The following is an 18,699-nucleotide window of genomic DNA, read 5'->3' as shown; positions in this document are numbered from 1 at the left end:
TGTCATTGGCCCTGAAGGGGTGTGCATGGACACCAAGAAAACACAGGCCATCCAAGAGTGGAAGACACCTACAAGCATTAAGGCCTTGCAGAGTTTCTTAGGCTTTGCCAACTTTTTTAGAAGATTTATAAAAAAACTTCTCCTCTCTAATCCAACCATTAACCTATCTCTTAAAGAAAGGTGCAACATTTAAATGGTCAGCGGAAGCCAAGGACGCCTTTTGCGCCCTAAAGAAGTGCTTTACCAGAGCTCCAATTCTGAGACACCCGGATGCTTCCCTGCCATTCCTGCTTGAAACAGACGCTTCCTATTATGCACTGGGAGGAATTGTATCGCAGCGACACCCAGATACAGGGCAACTCCACCCTGTTGCCTTCTTCTCGAAGAAACTAACCAACTGTGAGATCAACTATAGCACTACGGACAAAGAATTGCTGGCCATTAAGCGAGCTTGTGAGGAGTGGAGGCATCATCTACTCGGGGCGAGACACACCGTGGAGATCTACACTGACCATCGTAACCTTTTGTTCTTAAAGAGCGCTCGAGCTCTAACGCCTCGACAGTTGCGATGGTCTCTGTTCTTTGCGGATTACGATTTTATCATTAAATTCCGTCCAGGACCGCAAAATGGAAAGGCAGATGCTCTATCCCGACCTGTACCATCGCGCCCCTCAGACTCCGAGAAGGAAGAAAAACCACCCATCATCTTGAAAAATGCGGTCTTTCCTACAAAAACAACGGCATCGGTATCGTCTCAACTCTTCCTTTCCGAAGTGAAACAACAGACAAACAACATAGAAACAAACTCCTGGATTCAGAAAGAACCGCAGCAGAGAAAGCTGGAAGAAGGACTGTTGTTCCATGCCAACAAACTCTACCTACCTAGCGAACCTTTGCAACAACAGGCATTACACTGGATCCATGACTCCCCCTTGGCTGGTCATTTAGGGAATCGGAAAACCGAACAAGCGCTGTCTCGTTATTTCTGGTGGGAAAGCCTTCGACAGGACACCGCCACTTATGTCTCTGATTGCGCTATCTTTACTCAGGCAAAGACAATACATCAACCTCCCAGTGGACTCTTAAGGCCGATTCCTACACCCCCGGCTCCCTGGCACACCATTTCTATGGATTTTATAGTAGAAATGCCGCCTAGCCAAGGGAACAACACTATTCTGGTCATCATAGACCATCTAACCAAAATGGGCCACTTCATTGCTCTCCCTAAATTACCCAGCTCTTCGGAAGTCGCACTGATATTTTTGCAGCAAGTCATACGGCTACATGGAGTACCAGCTGTCATTATCACTGATCGAGGGACCCAATTTACCTCCAGATTCTGGAAAGAACTTTGTGAGATCATGAAGGTGGATGCGAGATTATCCACCAGTTATCATCCTCAAACGGACGGCAAAACTGAAAGACTTAACCAATCTTTTGAACAGCATCTCAGGTGCTTCATGCTAATGCACACCAATGAATGGAGTACACTCCTGTGGACTGCTGAGTTCGCTTACAACAATGCTGACCATTCCTCATTGGGGTGCTCTCCTTTTTTTTGTCTCCATGGGTTCCATCCAAATATGCTGCCGTTTGAGCACCCTATTACCTCCAAACTTCCTACAATACAAGAACACCATTCACATATCCGCTCTGTCTTAGACACAGTAAAAAAGCACCTAGAAGAAACAAGAGCAAGAGATAAGAAACAGGTAGACAAAAAACGCTCCCCCGAGCCTGCATATTGTGTTGGGGATAAGGTTTGGTTGAGTACAAAAAACCTGAAACTCAAAGGCAACACTAGGCTACAACCTAAATACCTAGGCCCTTATCAGATAAACAAAATTATCAACCCTGTGGCCATGAAACTCTTGCTGCCAGTCAACTGGCATATTCACCCAATATTTCATGTGTCGCTTCTGAAGCCCTGTAGGCCCAGCACACGCCTCCCTAGTAGGCCCCCAGCAATAGATGTGGAAGGGGACGAAGAATATGAGGTACAGGCTATCCTAGATTCAAAGGTACAAAGAGGCAGTATATACTATCTTATAGATTGGAAGGGGTATGGGCCGGAAGATAGGTCATGGGAACCAAAAAGAAATCTGCACTGTCCAGACTTATTAAGACAATTTCATTCACTACACCCCTGTAAACCTGGGGGTCCGCCAAGCCAGCGGACATTGAAAGGGGGTTCTGTCATGACCCACCAGAGAGGGCGCAAGAGAGCAATACGATAGAGGAGGAGAACGACTGAAGGCTTAGATACTACAAATCCCATAAGGCAGCGGAAGAAGCACACGCGGCATATAAGCCCTGCCCCCAGATTGCACTGTGCTTGTCACTTGAGTTTTTCATCAAAGTTTCCAGAGGTTACGAGCCGTTCCCGAACTCGTCCACGGATATTGAACACCTGTTACGAGTACCGCCCTAGAACACTGCTGAAGACTGCCTTAATCTTACGTCTCCTATCGTGAGCTGCTTCGAGGGCTCGCTTTCTCTTCCACAAGAAGCGCGGGTCTTGCCCGGGTTACGCAGCTGCGTACACGAAGCACACAAATGTTGAAGGGAGAAAGGACACCCCCAAGGTTCCCGAGCGCTTCACTGCTATTGAGCTGCCTTGGTGGAACCACACGGCACAACGCCAACTGCCAGCTTATGGACCGGAGAAGCCGTCACCCTTGTTTCAATACCCTGTATTTCACGTTGAATTACCGACAGAAGCCAGACCTCGTTTCTAGAGCCTCAGTGATGACACCAAGGCGTTTCCTGAGCCCCTCTGGACTGGATTAGTTCCGGGGTTTTCCGAGCAGACAACGCTTGGAATTTTCTTGTGTGAATAGAGCCTTTACCCTGAAATGCTCCAGAATTACGTGCTATTGGAAGCACTTGGAATTTACCTTGGTTATGTGAGTCCGTTCTTGGATTACGCGCTATTGAAAGCGCTTGGAAACTTCATTTACGTCTTGGGGTTTTGCCATACGCTGGTCCTCATCTCTACGCAGCAAATAGTCGGTCAGTCAAAAAGTCTTTATTCAATTCGCATCATAAAAGACATACTACACATATTAAAACAATTCAACTACAATGCAATTCATTTTACAGTACAAAATCAGACTTATAAAACCTTTAAAATATTATATAAAATGGTAGATTAAAAATGGTCGCAACATGATAAAAATACAATAAAGTGCAAATAGGGACACGTCATTTAACCCAGGGACCAAAATAAGATGCTAGTTAATGACAGCTAACAACACAGATCACGACTTAAGTTTCCTAGCCCTAAGGATCCAGGCCCAGCTAATAAATTTGGCAACACCGATTACTACAGGTTTTGATGTATCTGTTTTCAAAATTCTACTAGCAACCTGTGCAGAATGAGTACTCATTAGTCTGCAGACCGGTCGAAGCCAAACACGTCTAGGGAGTTGGTAGATTGGGCAACAAAAAAGGAAATGATCCATGGTTTCAATCTTGTCTGCACAAAAGGGGCATTTGTCACTACCAAGAGGACTCCAACTTTTGGTGAGTCCTCGCAGTGTTAGGGCGCCCACTCTAAACTGGTGATATAGTTTACGATCAAAAGTCTTCAAGATGGCATCCCAGTAGCTTTCATAAACAGACTCGTCCTTAAAAACTAGGAAAGTGACAGTCATCGTGGAACCTGTAAGGGAAGCACATCTCCTGTTCTTAATATAACTCCAGTACGCATCCTTGAGGACCTTTTTTGCCGGGAAGACCTCTGTATCAGGGTTAGCCCATAGGTCACGCATCCCGAGATCGATCAACAGGGTTTTAATGCTGGACAGCCAAGGAATCCTGTGCGACCCCTCCAACCCTTTCATCTCCAAAAGGGCTTTTGCATAGATAGTTAGTTCTGGTGTAGTCCACAAACGACGCCAAAACGCCAGGGGTCTGTACCCTGCCCAGTCCTCTATAGGCTGGATTCCCAGATCGTACAATAGGGGGATGCGTGGAGTGGATTGGGGGAGCCCGATAGCTGACCGGAGGAATTTATTCTGGGCGGTCATCAACTTAGACAAGTTATTAAAACCCCAGATCTCGGCTCCATATAAGATGGCAGGTAAAATCTTGGAGCCATAGATCTTCATGAGTGGAGCTATTGGTTTTGTTAAAGAGTGTTTGTGCTCTTTCAGCAAGGCTCCTCCCAATTGGGCATGCTTGAGAGCGAGGAGATCCAGCTGATGGGACCAGCTGCATGTCTCGCTAAAGGTGACTCCAAGATAAGTAAACACTGCCGTTTGGGATAAGTTGACACCACCCAGACACACCTCCGCCTTAATGCGCCGGGGGCCACGAAAAACCATAAACTTGGTCTTCCCAACATTTATCTCCAACTCATGCTCGCGGCAGAAGATCTCGAAGTGAGACAGGGCCGACTGCAAACCCTGTCTCGTCTTCGAGATCAGGAGGGTGTCATCCGCGAACATGAGTAGGGGAATCTTCATTCCGGCCAAGGTAGGTGCATCAGTAGGGCTGTTTGAGAAATAATTTACAACCCCATTGATGAATAATGAAAACAAGGTGGGAGCGAGCACACACCCTTGTCGAACACCTTTGGACACTTTAAATCTATCCGTCAGCTCCCCGGGTTTACCCCAGCGGACACGGGCATATGTATTTTCATGAAAGGTGACCAAAAAGGAAACCAGATCTTTTGGCATGCCCATATCCAAGAGTACTTTCCATAACTTGTCCCTCGGCACAAGGTCAAACGCAGACCTTAGGTCCACGAATGCCGCATACAACTTACCGCCCCCCAGAAAAACAACCTTCCAATAAAGAAGTACTACCCTAAATACTTGGTCCAGGGTCCCAGAATGTGATCGAAACCCTGCCTGAAGAGGGGACAACACATCAAAGTCGGACATCCAAATTTGGATACGACCCAGAACGAGGCGGGCTATAATTTTTTGTACTGCGTCAATTAAACTAATAGGTCTATAGTTGCCCGGGGCAGAGCGATCGCCTTTCTTGTAGATCGGCAATATCTCTGCCCCGAGCCACGAATCAGGGACAGCAGCACCACCCGCAAGGGCGTTAGCCAGCAAAGTCAGGTATGGGATCCATACATCTTGCTCCTGAATAAATAAATCGGCAGGGATGCAGTCTGGTCCCGGGGCTTTACCACTCTTAATCGATCTTAACACTAACTTGACTTCACCAGGGGAGAATTCTATAGTGTTTTCAACACCTGAAGGACAAAAGATCTGCTTGTCCATCAAAACACCAACCTTAAACTGTTTCTCGAAATACGCTACCCACGCAGCAAATAAGACGTGAGAGAAAGAACAGGGCGAGCGTTTCCAGAATGTCTTTTCTTTTCAAGTGTCTCCAGAACCATCGGGGCTAGAAGAAGATACGACAAACTTGATAAGTATCATTTCCTGATTATCTTCTAGACTGCTTGTACCGGCGGGTTATTTCTGCCTCGCATCTCTGTGTATGAACTGCCTATTAGCGACACTAGTGATTCGCTCCAATACATGTGAGTGTACCTGTACAGCAGAATAGTGAGGGGGTGGGAAGGTGCATTCATTACTATGTTAATTTTGTTTATTGTATCCCCTTGACAGGGTATATGAGAGTAGAGAGCAGGAGAGACGTATCACCACCACCAGCTTCTTTCATTTCCTTCGGCTGGAGACAATACTGTTTTTGTTTCCTTTGTTTCCTTTGTCCCTTTTTTCTCTTTCGCCGGTAGAGGTGCCACCTGTGACGTGTGATATATATTACGCTCAGAGGATACCTCTTAGGGGTAGGGATAAGCTAGCATCGTTCCTGCTGTACCCAGCTTCCAGGTTAGTGGCACTCTCTGTTATCCCAGAACCTGACAGGTCGGAGGAACGCAGCCCCAGTTTGAAAGTGCTGTGGCTCCGGGGCCTGGGGACACGCATCGAGGGGACTGGCCCCTCCCCCCCACCCCGCCCCCAGCGCAGAGGCCCTGACGACAAACCGTGAATACCTACCAGACCCCCAATGGAGCCCCCGCTATTGCCGCAATCACACCCAAAGGCACAGGTGATGGTCCAGTAGGCGGGAGTCACCAGGACGAGTCGGCGACCACGCAACTGGCCTCGCGAGTCTCCCTGGGGGCCGGAACCAGACGGCGCAACATCTGCAGTTGCGGCAAGAAGATACCACCAACGACACGCATTGACAGGTGAGGCCTAGCGGACTTCCCCCGCTGCACTCATCAGTGCAGGAAGGACCTTGCCTGTGCCTGAGTCCTCGAGAAGAGGGGGGAAGACAAGAACAGCTGGCCTGACCCCAAGATGGCACCTATGTGCTGCTCCTGAGCCCCAGTGATACGACGAGTGACTGATCCCCAGTACTCGTGGCCAGGACTCCCCCTACCTGCTCGCCGACCGCTAGATTTGGCCCCATCTCTGCAGCACAGCACTGAAGGAGCCCGCAACATCACCCGGAGCCCGCCAGGACTGCTCATGAGGCCTGCCTGACCTCAACATGGCGCCCGCAGCACATGCTTCTAAAAGACGACCAAGGTACACACTGGGTGGCGCCCTGCAGCAGAGGTTGCCTTGAACGCGAAGGGGACCCTCAAGGGCCTGGTCTGCTACCGGGGTGGAGAAGGCCCCCCCTGCACTGACAAAGGGAACGTGCCTACAACAGGGGGCAGTAACAATACGGCAGCGTAGTAGGTGCGGGGACCGTGGAAGATACTGGGCAGGACTACCCAGAATAGGTGCAGCGGTCCCCCAGCGAGGCTACACATGGTCTGCCCAATGGGATCCCCCAGCAACGCCTGAAGACTTCTCCTGCCTGGGACTCAGCCTCCTTGCCCCATCCACTCTCTCTTTTAGGGGGCACAAGATAACGCCCGACCACACCATGTGGAGGCACGACGCCCACAGAGACAATAGCGCTTGCCCAGTGCCACCAGGGCACCACAGCTGACATGGGGAAACCCAGGGCACCGGCAGTGTCCCAGGGGGCCACCTCAGACGCCCCCACTAGTAATTACACCACCACCTCCAAAGACACCAAAGCGGCGACGGACCAATCCCTCTCAGACAAGCTGGACAGAGTGCTGGCGGCCATAGAACCCTCTAGGGTGTCCATGGAGCAACAGTTGAGCACTCTGACGACGGATATCAGCCTCCTTCGCGATGACCACCGTAAACTAGCTGAAAAGGTGTCTGACAATAAGAAAATGGTCTCCGCCATGCAACCCGAAGTGCAGGCGCACCAGGACTCGCTACGAACTCTGATTGGCCGCGTATCCACCATGGAAGAGCGCATTGACGACCTGAAGGGACAGTCGAGACGCTGTAACATACGCGTTCTTGGCCTACCCGAAGAAATCGAAGGGACCGATGCAGTGGGATACATGGAGGCTTGGACCAAATCCTTTACCCCTAATGCAGAACGGACAGAGTTTTTCTCCATAGAAAAGGCCCACCGTGTTCCTGCGCGACGGCCCTTGACAGGTGCTCCGCGGCGTCCAGTGCTGGCAACATTTCTTCACTTCCGAGACCAGGATGCAGTTCTGAGAGCGGCCCGTCAGGCTGGACCACTTCACATTGAAAACAAAGTCATTATGCTTTTCCCAGACTACTCTCGGGCCGTCCAAAGACAAAGATCATCCTTGCTGGCGGTGAAGCGACGTCTGCGAACAAACAGTTTTCAATACTCTCTGTTGTCCCCTGCCCGCCTTAAAGTCATCCACAATGGCACCACTCACATTTTTTGTCTGCGGAGGAGGCGCACAACTGGACAGACCAGAACTGTACCACAGGTCGCGATGCTGGGAACGCCCAGGACCAACATACGAAGGCATCAGGTCCCAGAGTGCGCCGATCACAGAGTCGCAGCTGGCAGGGAGGTACCAAATCACTCACATGCACTCTGGAATCACCCAACCTTGAGCAAATTATTCTGGGGTGACACAGAGCTCTGAAGACAGCGGCAAGCCTCCGGCCCACCTCCCATGCAACGGACATAGAACGAGCTCCACACCTTTTTTCTTTGGAGGAGGAAGAGGACAGTGACAATCCGGTGTGGGTTCGGTGGCCCTCCCAGTGGTCACCCCGCGTTCTGCTGATGATCTTATCTAACTGAAATTATGATGTATTCTGGAGGTAACGGGGGGTTGTTTCTCCTCCTCAGTGGAACGCGTCTTTCACTTTACACTAGGGCCCATGCGTAATCCTGGCACTACATTTGCCCTCACAGACTCACACAGGTCAACAGGCGACCATAAATAGCATATATAGCCCAAGCGCTGAGATATCTCGTGGGCACGTACTGCCACCCCCGCAAAAGGTTCATGCTCTCACACCAATCAAGAGCTAGTTTGGACGTATCGCCGTTGACGATAGGTCCCCTGTATTGGGGCTGTTTTTTCACCACCCTAGTTTTTCCCTCCAGTCCAGATCCCAACCATCAACCGAATGCTACTACCAGGGGATGCGCCGCCTCCGACCAAGCCACTCCAGGTGATGAGAGCACATGCCTGTTTGTCACGCATCCATAGAATTACCGTGCGGTGCCCCCATACTCCCCCCTTCTGCCGCTGGTGGGGTTTCCTAAGGGTCGAGTACACTACACGGAGCGGATGCTGCGCACATGGTCGGTACACTCATTGATGGACGTAGGCTCACTATACCTGAACGAACAACTTCAAACCTTTGAGGCGCTCATAGAAGACTTTGACCTCCCTAGGGGACAGTTTCTCCTATATAGGCAGCTCATGGAAGACTGCCGCAAACAGTGGCAACAAGTAGAAACAAAACCCCCTACTCACCCAGTAATTAATGCAGTATTACAGATGGGTCCCGGGCGACACTTAGTTACATGGATATATAAAGCCATACGGTCCCTTAAGCAACCCACCCTTGCACCCCTCCGGGAGAAATGGGAAACAGACTTCCGTAGGCCGCTTTACGATATGGAATGGACTCGAGCATTAGAATTCACTAAAAATGTGTCCCGGAACTATCGTTTTAAAAACATACAGCTGCATATATTACACCGGGCATATCTTACCCCCGAAAAGTTACAAAAGTACTTTCCCAGAGGTTCCGTCCCCTGTCCCAGATGCCCGGAGCCTAATGCCTCATTCCAGCACATGCTATGGGATTGCCCAATGCTCCACAGCTACTGGGACACAGTCCACACCACACTTAGGACGGTCACGGGACTCCCAGACCTATACACATTGGAAGCTAGCGCCCTTGGAATCTGCAAACGCCGCAAAAACATGAAGGTGGAAATGCGCTTTGCGTCCTTGTTGCTCCTCCTTGCTAAGCGATGCATCACTATGCATTGGAAAACACCGGGGGCCCTCCTCTAGTGGCATGGGTGGGTGCCGTTAAAAAGTGGAGCGCAGCTGAAGAGGGAATACTCCGCACAGAAGAGGTTAAGAGACTTCGTAAACATCTCATTTCTATGCCATGGGCCATGTTACTCCACTCCTTCACACAAGAAACACTGACGATGCCGGAGTCCCAACCTACCGGTTCCCCGGGGGCACTTGTGGCATCTGCGGCTGCCCAGGATGACATGCAGAGGGCCGGGTCACCCGGCAGGTCGCAACTGACAACCGTGAGCGGACCATAACTACATCTTCATAGGGGTGATCTCCGGCACTTTCCCTCCCCCCTCCTCCCACCTGCGCATGCATAACTAGCCACCCTGTCACAAAGCATTAATCAGTCGACCACCCCCAAACTGTAGCAATAGAAAGACACAGTGCACCTCAGTTCTATACCCCAGGCGTGTATAAGTTTTTATTATTGCAGGCATACCACCATCCCTATGACATCGTGCTAGCAGGGAGAGCACACCTTACATCTCAGCATACAACAAAGACTGCCTTGTATGGGTGCTGACACTACCCCACCACTTGTCCCTTAAACCCATCATCGACACTGAGGCTACGCGAGAGATTGTAGACCATGATTTTATCTGATCTCATGCCAAGATGTAGAGTATGCGAGATTTTTTTTTTGTGTATAACAATTCCATCATTACTGCTGTAATGTACGTAAATACAGAAAATGCAAATAAAACGTTTAAAAAAACAAAACAAGTACATACAACACAGGCTCTTGTTCACCAATACACATATATCCCATCCATACGCACACATGTTCATACATCCCCAAAGCCCATGCTCTCACTGACACACATGGCAGCCCTGTCATAGTGCCCCTAGTCAAAGTATGTTCTTCAAACCATACTATCGGGCTCTGTGGACATCAGGCTTAAATTCAATTCAAGTGGGTATGGGAGTGTCTGGTAACATTGCACGAATGGCTTGGCCTTCAGTAGCTCACAATGATTTTCACTGATCAGAAGTAGTTCTCACTACAGAAAAGGTTGGAGAGTCCTGCGTTATACTATTTTATATGATCTTAGTTTTCAATTTCTAGTGAAAAATTATCTTGGAATCATATACAATTATCAATTCAATCCAATTTAAAGGAACTAGTGACCTGTAATTCTTCCCCAAGCTCCTTAGGTCAAATCCCAAACACACATTTTAAACACTTTCCAGACTTGAGCGATGTTACCCACACAGTGATTTGGGGAAATTAGTCCTTCCCCCAAAAGTTTTTTAATGTTTGAGTAGTACACCCTTTGCACCTTATAACATTGTAATTAAGTTCTATTAATTTGTAGCCATCTGCGTAGTTCAGGGTGTCCTCGTTTGGCATTCATATTGTCAATAAATCCTTTGGGGACATCCCCCACAAACCTTTGCAAAATTGCTTTTATACCTCTTCATGTTTTGAGTGATGCTCTTGGCCCCAAGTGATTTAAACTATTCCATTTGTGACAAACATTTTAAAGAATTCCTTTGGCGAGAGCCCTCAAATTCATGCCTAGGTTCACTCCTGTGGTAAGCTTGGGCTCTTGTTCTTCTGTTGCTGGTTCCGGCCTTTTCATACAAACTTGGTTCCCCTCCTCCGTCTCATGTTCTTTCCTTTCTTTTTCCACACTCATCTGGGTATGATATCACAGTGAATTAAAAAGAGACTGCTGAGATCTGTGCATGTAACCTGCAGAGCCACGGTTTGAATCCTAGGAGGATGGACGCAGCCATTTGTGATTCTAAAGTGGATAAAACGAGAAACCACTGAAGGCATTGTAGCATACGCTATGTAAAAACAAAAACTGCTATTCCAATCCTATAGTCCACACACACATGTGATGCTAGTCTGTGATTAAAAATGTCTCAGCAGTGCACATATATAGTTCTTATTGAGTCGCTTGTGGTTATAGAGGAACAGTTACGCCTTAAATCACTTAAGCAAAGAACCACAGAGGCACAGGTGTTATCGCCTGGTCCTTGTAAATCTTACGGCTGACAGACAAGACAACTCACATGGAGCTGTTATCTACCCAAGCAAAGCCAACAAGCTTGGTCGCCAACAGAACAACCTCTCTGACCATAGCAATAGTGACGTTTGTTATTTGTGTAAAAACATGACAGTTCAGTCAATGCAATAATACGAAATGCAAGTTATGTTAATTAATCATGTACACATACCAGATTGCCAGAGCGTCAACTGAAGTGAGAGTTGTAGACCTTTGAGGTTGTTCACAATGCTGTTGCCACTATATATGACTCTTCTGCAAGTATCATGTCTGTAGCTGGAAACATAATGAGCATTTACTTTGTTATCTTCAAAGCAGATAATCACATCTGATCATCAAAAGGCACATTAAGAGTGCCCTGGAGAAATGCCCGATACATTTGATCCCCGTAGTTATCAAGATCAAGGCTATTGGCAGCTCAGGTGGGTGGAGCTACCAGATGTTACAAGTGGAACTTGGAAGATCCCCCAGAAAAAAGGAATTACTCAAAAACATCGATTGCACATCTTATTCCTACAATAATCCCTCATTTTCTCCCATTCCACACTTGGAGCAGGTGAAATCTTCAGGAGGAAAACACTGGGGCCAAGAATTACTACATTTTTTATTTACCCCAGGAGAGCATTCAAATTTGCTGCACTGTGTTGTTCAGCTGAGAAAACACAACAAAGTGCAGTCTGCTGCTTGTGTCATTAGTTGCACTGGTACACAAGCATACTGCGCTGCATGACGCACAGCCTCACTCGGTGGCGCAGCGTTCAGTGTGCGCTGCTTGTATAGGACTTGTACAGGAGGCATACCCTTCCAGTACAAATGCCTTTGCAGAGACAAACTGAGAATGTTCCCACACATTGGATGTGTGGTGTGAACTGCAGCACACATGCAGAGTATTGTTTCTTGAGAAATTAACACAGGTTTGCACCTACGTCAAGTAGGTATTACCTTTTGATGTAAAGTCCATTCTAGCTATCTTAGTAGATCAGGTTTTGAATCAAAACCTAAGGATGCTTGCGTTGATCCAGCCCAGTAACAGAACCTTGATGCAAAATGCTGCAAAATATCTACTTAATGCAAGCTTTTTGACTTGTATATCCTCTGAACCGGCCTCAGACCTTTTGAAAAGTCTGATACCTATTAGCATTCCTACTTATTTAGGTAGTTATTTGAGTAACATTTCCAGCATCGCCCTCTACCTCTTTTATTCGGGTTGCCTGCCAGATGGAGCTAAAGGACGGTAAGACATTTATATTCGGAAAGCTTGTTGCGTCCCTATGTTCGCCTTAAACGTACACAAAAATATTTTGAGGGTGTGAATCTCCAATCCTGACACAGAGAACCAGAATTGGTGGAACAGAACTTTTTCTAATGTGTTGCATATAGGCATGTGCTTTGCCTATGTGCCATTTTTCTGTCTTTCTGTGAGTCTGCAGGGGCCCCCTGATGTACGATGCTTTGGATGTTTCATACATGTGTGCTGGATTCTGGGCTCTTAGTTTGTTTGTTGTACCTGGGAGAGCGGGTGCCACCAGAGCTCTTAGTGGGGTTTGTTTACCGTATATATGCTTGGTCAAGGCATAACTGTAACACATAGCAAATAGAATTACTAAGATTGGTCACATGATCATTCTTTAGCCTGTATGTGTCTGAACCTTACAAAATAACATTTGCAAATATAGAAATTCCATAAGAGTCATAGAATTTCCTCAATTCAAAATTTAAGGTTAAAGGCGGATTATGGATTTTCTAGGGTGGATCAATCTGCAATTCAAGGTCAACTTGTAGGATGTATTCCTTCTTGAAATGCTTATAAATGTACTCCAGTAAATGTGATTTCCAGCACGAATAGGAAAGAAAATACCCCCATATTCAATGGGGGAAGGCAATGAAGATAAAGTAGCTCCTCCATTAGAAATGAAAAATCCCAAGAGAGGAGAAAAAATCAAGGGCAGATTTACAAGAAACTGACTCATCTGTAGAGATGCGTCAGTTACCCTGCACCAGCCTGTGATACCCTTGCACCCCCATGGATGCGCCGTATTTACAATACGGCACACCATGGTGCACGGATTGACAGATGCGTCAGAAATTCTGACGCATCTGTTGGCTCAAAAGCAACGCATTGCTGAAGTCGTGTCGCAAGTACAACGCAGCTCTAGCAATGCATGTTGAGGCCTATACTTATTGTACTGCGTCACTCCTTACGCCTTCTTCAAGCAGGCGTAAGGTTTTGTTGCACTGGCGTCCTCGAAGTGGCACCGTGAAATCTTGTAGATTTTACTGTGTCACTTTTATGAGGCTTTCCTGCGTGGGAACGCCCACTCTGCATGCATTATACCTGATGCACGTATAATATGACGCAGGGCTTTACAACATGAAGCATCTCCTTAGATGCGTCGTATAATATGACGCAGGGCTTGACAACATGATGCATCCCCTTAGATGCGTCATGTTGTAAATGTGGCCCAATGTGGCACATTGTTTACGCCGCCCGCTGTGTCACAAAAAGTGACACAACGGCGGCCAAAAGTGACGCAAGTGACTTGTAAATCTGCCCCCAAATGTTTGAATATACATTTGAGTTAAATTTACAAATGCAGAATTTCTATCTGTTGGAAATTCTGCAAGCGCAAATGATATGCTTGTCTGAACTCCTGGAAATCGGAAAGCAAATGTTCAACTTTTCGTACAAACCCTCTGTGAATCCGGCTGTTAGAATGGAACACTGGTGAATGTGTTAACCAGGTATACTGATCTATAGCGCCCAGAATTTGTGGCATAGTGTAAAGGTATCGGAGTAATTCCTAATTAATTGTAGTTTTTACAGTCCAAAAACTAGTAACTATGAATCTAATGTTTTGAAATTATCAATGTATTGATTCTCCATAAAACTGATCTTCCAAAGATATTCACACAACTTTCTATTTAATGCATTTTTTACAGGAATGTCTGACAGCAACATGGGAAGAAAGACAATGAAAGAATTATGTTGCTGCAACACTGCTTTCGACAACAGCTTCAGAAGTTCCAAAGGACATCTACAATAACGAATGTGATAGCCAATTACTGAAGCAATACCATGCATTAGCTTTAAAGTAAAAATGTAATTAGCAGACCAAATTCTTGAACAAGCACTTTCGCTGATGAATTTTACCATGTCGCTATGCCTCACCGTATTATATTCCTTTTCCCTTGATATAAATTATGTAAAACTCCACTGCTATTACACTACTCATCGCTCCTCACCAGTGGTGGTTTACATTCTTTCTCTTAAGCAGCCACACTAAGAACTTCTAGTGATGACTGTGAAAATGGGATTACACATCAACAACTGTGACATTATTTGTATGTTTAGAGCTGGTTTGCATAATGAACATCAATGAATTACACTGTACAGGGCACACATTGATATTACAGGATGGTCTGAAAGGCCATTCCTGTAACACTCAGTGCAAAGGCATTGTTACAGCGTCCATACATTCAGAAGGGGTGCACCATCATTTTTATGGTGGCATTCCCGTTGGAAATTAGCAAATGCCACTTTCCTATGCTGCCATTACAAAGTGCTGCAGGCTCTGTCACGCAGATATACATAAATATTTGTTATTGCATAGCGAAGGATTGCTTTTATTTTGAGTTTCAGTGCACAGTTAATGTATAGGTGCATGCGTGTGCACAAATTAGTCCTTGAGCAATTTACATAACGGATCTCCTTGTGCAGGGAAGTTTTTGTTATCTATATTTCACTTTTAAACTAAGAATTTGATGTAATAGAAGAACGTAGGTATTTTTGGGAAGGTGTACACGTGAAGGGCTAATTAATATTAAGCATATTGGTAATTTAATGTATTGGTAAGTTGATGGGTCCACTTGTGCGTGGGAATTTTTTAATATGTCACTTTTAGCACTACGTATTTGAATGTAATAAATGGCATAGGTACTACTGGGAAGGTGTACATATAAAGGATTAATTGATAATAAAAATAGATATTTAAGGTGATAAATTATAAGTAGATATTTAGCTACCTGTGGAAACTACATCTGCGATTGGGAGGGAAATGTTCTACTGCATTTAGAAATTTAGGAAGATTAATTTAGTGACTGTTCCTTGGTATCATTAAACTTTTAAAAATCGATTCCAAAAATTTTCAGACATCTTTAAAAGAAAACGAAAAAATGAAGCACATTAAAAGTACGAAGGGCATAAAAGGGGAGGCGTGATTAACAATCACACGATAAAATGTAGAATGGCCTGGCACAAAATAAGAAAATATTTATGGACTGTATATTATATTTAAGTTACGTTTCATAATTAAAGTTGGCTGCAGCTCACATCTTTAGATATTAAAAAAGCTAAGCAGTACAAACAAGAAACGGGAATTTGCAAATTAATCAGGTTTGGCTTAAATTAGACTATAATTTTAGTGTATTATGTAGTTTTTTTGCTACAATCTTGCAACCTGTAGAACGATTGAAATCCTGTCTTACAGGAATTCAATGTTTTTTCTGGAAGTTCGTGCACCTAAAGATGCTCACTGGGAAAGCTGATGCTGTTATGAATGAGTATTCATATATGACTATGTAAGAACTAATATCAAAATATTATACTGAAGTATTATAAATGTACTAAAATACATGTCCCATCTAAATCATAAAAATACCTCTCTAGAGTGCAAATAAAAAAAGAAAAAAAATTCAGTCTCGGCCAAATGCTCTGGAGTGGCTGGGGCAGGAGCACAGTGAAAACGTAAATAAAATCAAGGAATACTTAAAAAAACATAAAACATCAATCATCCCAAAGCAACTAAAACCTACAATGAATAAGTAACATAGCATTGATCTCTAAAGAACAGACAGATTCTTACATAAACTGAATTGAGCATATTAAAGAGATATGTTGCCAAAGGACTCTTGTTAAAATATCACATCATTCAAGGCGCAGGGACATGTACTTTTCATGGGGAGGATGTGGCTGGCTTGATTAATATAGCTTGTGCAGATGGAGTCGCTGGCCCAATTGCCGTGTTCAATGGCCTTTTAAAGAGGATTTCACATTTTGGGCTACTCAAACCTTGCCAGCCCCTCTCAGGGCTCTATACAGTAGCATCTCGTGAAGGCAGTGCCGCGGGGGAGGGGCAGGGTGGGGGGTAGTAAACTCCGGCTCACGGCCGACCAGAGTAATGTAAGTAAATAAATAAAACAAATTTCATTGCGCAAGCTGAAACACCAAATGAGTTCCAGCGCACGCAATGAAATTTGTTTTATTTATTTATTTACATTACTCTGGTAGGCCGTGACCCGGAGTTTATCACCCCCCACCCTGCTGCTCCCCCGCCCCACCGCCCCGCGGCACTCCCTCCACGAGCTGCTACTGGCTCTATAAGCTTGAATTCAAACAGGGTGATGCAGGGGTTACAGAAAATCTACTGCATGATCACACTGCCCAAGAAACTAAAAACTGGCAAAACAAAAAGAGTGAATTGTGCTGTGAAAATGACATTTACTAAAGAACTTAGGGGCACATGCATCATTCTAAATACCGGTCACAAAGTGGCAGATTTGCAGAATCTGACACTTTGCGATCAGTAATTTTGCATTTGGAATGCATCAACCCAATTGTAAATTCGCAATTTCAGTAATCGCAAAATATGCGATTACTTATATTGCAAATGCATTTAGGGAATCGCAAATTGCTTTAGAAACTTTGAAAAACTTTGAAAACTTTGAAAAACTTTGAAAAATACACTAAAGTGCATTTTTCAAAGTTCCATGTTGCACACACACATGCCCTTGGGGCATGTGTGTGCACAACATGTAGTCACATAGCAATTTCAGGGGTGCACCCTTGAAATTGCATGCGCAATTTGGGAGTACCTATTTGGTACGTGCAAATTGCGCATGCAATTCCCATTCATTCCTATGGGCCTATAGGCCCATTAGAATGAATTAGAAGCTATTCCTTAATTGCGATTCGCAATTTGGAAGTCGCAATTAAGAAATGTGTAGGAATCACAATTTTTTTGCGGTTCCTACATGCATAAGGAATTGCGATTCCTAAATTGTGATTCCTTAAAAATCGCAATTTAGGAATCGCAATTCCTTACTTTGATGCATGTGGCACAAAAATACATGGAGGCAAATATCATTAATGAGGTTATGTTTCCTTAAAAAACGATTGTTCTTTTGGGAAAAAGGACAATTAAAAGGTCTCTCATTTAATAATATACAATCTTCATTACAGCGTAAAGCTAGAAATCAAATAAATAATTAAATTAGCAAGTAGAGAATTAAGGAAAACTTTGCTACTGGAGGGTCAATGCTTAACGCACTCAAGCAATATCACAAAATGTCCCTTTGAGCCCAGAAAGGGGTTATGTTGAAAATCCATGGGCCGACATTTACTTTATGTAAAACTGGTAACGTCAGGAAATGTTGGAATGTTAAACATTTTTGGGATAACCTAAAAGTGGCACACATTGGCAATTCCACACAGTTGACAGATTAGATTAAGCATCTCAGGGATCAAATGTTGCTCCACTCAGTTAAGGCACAAGGACATGCACTTTTCATGGGGAGGATTTGGCTGGCTTGAATAAAATAATACATGCAGATGGATCCACTTTTCCAAATGGCATATTTAATGGCCTTTCTAAAGATGACCCCACATTTAAGGTTGCTCCACTATAGTCCTTATTCAAAACTTTGCATGGCAAACCTTGCCAACCTCTCGCAGGGCTCTATACTGCTGCCGGCATTTAAAAAGGTTGAGGCTGAGGCTACAGCAAACCACCTCATAATCACACTTTTTGCCAGGCTTCTATTGCACATCACGAAAATTGGACTATTGACTAAAATCGAATTATTTTACAACAGACATGTTTCAGACCTAACTGTGACACAATGAGCAATGGCTTGGCCTTAGAGTTAATGATTATTCCTGCAATTTGCGTTAAGAAGCACAAGGTTTATGCTTGCTTCATAGAAGTTTGGAAGGCCTTTGTCAGAGAAAACAGGTCTCTTCTTTGATCTAAGATCAAGAATTGGCGAATCCCTGACTATCTCTTGAAATGTATTGTACTGCATACTAATGCATGAGTTAGAATCAAGGTATTATCACAATTCCCATGTCACCATGAAGTTTTATTCTAACAGCGTCTTGAAATAGGTTTGGCACCCCAGCTTTTCAGCCTATACACTGCAGACAGGAGGACTGAAAAACAAGCATTCACAATAACATAAATGGTCAGCTGCTGAGCCTTCTGCAAAATGTGTATGATACAATTCTTTTGGATCCTGCTTGATGGGACTGGAGTGCCTTTTGTAAGCCTTGCAGCA

At 45.2% G+C, this 18,699-nt stretch overlaps 1 protein-coding gene across 2 annotated transcripts in view; it reads left to right on the top strand.

The window, feature by feature from the left end:
* The window catches only part of LOC146831577 (cytidine monophosphate-N-acetylneuraminic acid hydroxylase-like), a 567,547-nt gene extending 553,063 nt beyond the window's left edge, over positions 1–14,484 (top strand). For both annotated transcript variants that reach the window (XM_085605926.1, XM_085605925.1), the window contains one exon: positions 14,308–14,484. The gene's annotated coding sequence lies outside the window, so the exon portion shown is untranslated. The remainder of the gene's footprint in view (positions 1–14,307) is intronic.
* Positions 14,485–18,699: the final 4,215 nt, after the last annotated feature.

Source organism: Triturus cristatus, chromosome 5_1, assembly GCF_964204655.1.
Source record: "Triturus cristatus chromosome 5_1, aTriCri1.1, whole genome shotgun sequence".
Taxonomy (NCBI): domain Eukaryota; kingdom Metazoa; phylum Chordata; class Amphibia; order Caudata; family Salamandridae; genus Triturus; species Triturus cristatus.
The sequence above is the reverse complement of the archived record's forward strand: the minus strand, read 5'-3'. Positions and strand labels throughout refer to the sequence as shown.